The following is a 751-nucleotide window of genomic DNA, read 5'->3' on the forward strand; positions in this document are numbered from 1 at the left end:
AACAAAACAGTAATCTTGAAGATGGTGCATAACCAGGTAGTGTTTCGTTCTGTTGTGCATAAGGTCGCTATGAGTCAGAAACAACTTGACGGCATCTAACAACAATAACATAACTTCCCAAGAACTCCTAGTGGCACAGTGGTTAAGCGCTTGGTTCTCCATGGGAAAAAGATGTGGCAATCTGTTCTGTGAAGAGTTCAACCTTGGAGATCCTATGAAGTAGTTCTGCTTTGTTACATGGGGTTGCTATGAGCTGGGATTGACTCAAAGGCAATAATAAGGTTGGTATTTCGTTTTTATATGGCCTCTCATTGCCTGAATGCTGTTGGGACATGAATCGAGAGGGTCATGTGAGGAGAAAGAAAGGAAGGCCTGGAGTGGACATGCCATTGTTTTTCATCTTCCAGTGACTGCAAACAGAAGGGTCCTTAAACAAGGTACAGGGCCAGGATGACCTCTGCATTCATTCCCGCCTCTATGTCATTCAGTAAACTTTAAACTATTTTGACTGCTACACTGGGATTATAGATGCATGTGGATGGAATGAGAGATGTGGGTAAGGTAATAGGACTGAGGAGAGAGAGAGTAACAGCAGTTTCTTCCTACTGATGGCTCCTGTGTGTCAGGGTCTGGACTAGTCACTTTAGATACATTTCTCCTAATTACGTATTGTTGTTAAGTGCCATCGAGTTGGTTCTGACTCATAGCAACCCTGTACAGGGTTTTCAAGGAGCAGCTGGTGGGTTTGAAC

Source organism: Chrysochloris asiatica, unplaced genomic scaffold, assembly GCF_000296735.1.
Source record: "Chrysochloris asiatica unplaced genomic scaffold, ChrAsi1.0 scaffold00116, whole genome shotgun sequence".
NCBI classification, from domain to species: domain Eukaryota; kingdom Metazoa; phylum Chordata; class Mammalia; order Afrosoricida; family Chrysochloridae; genus Chrysochloris; species Chrysochloris asiatica.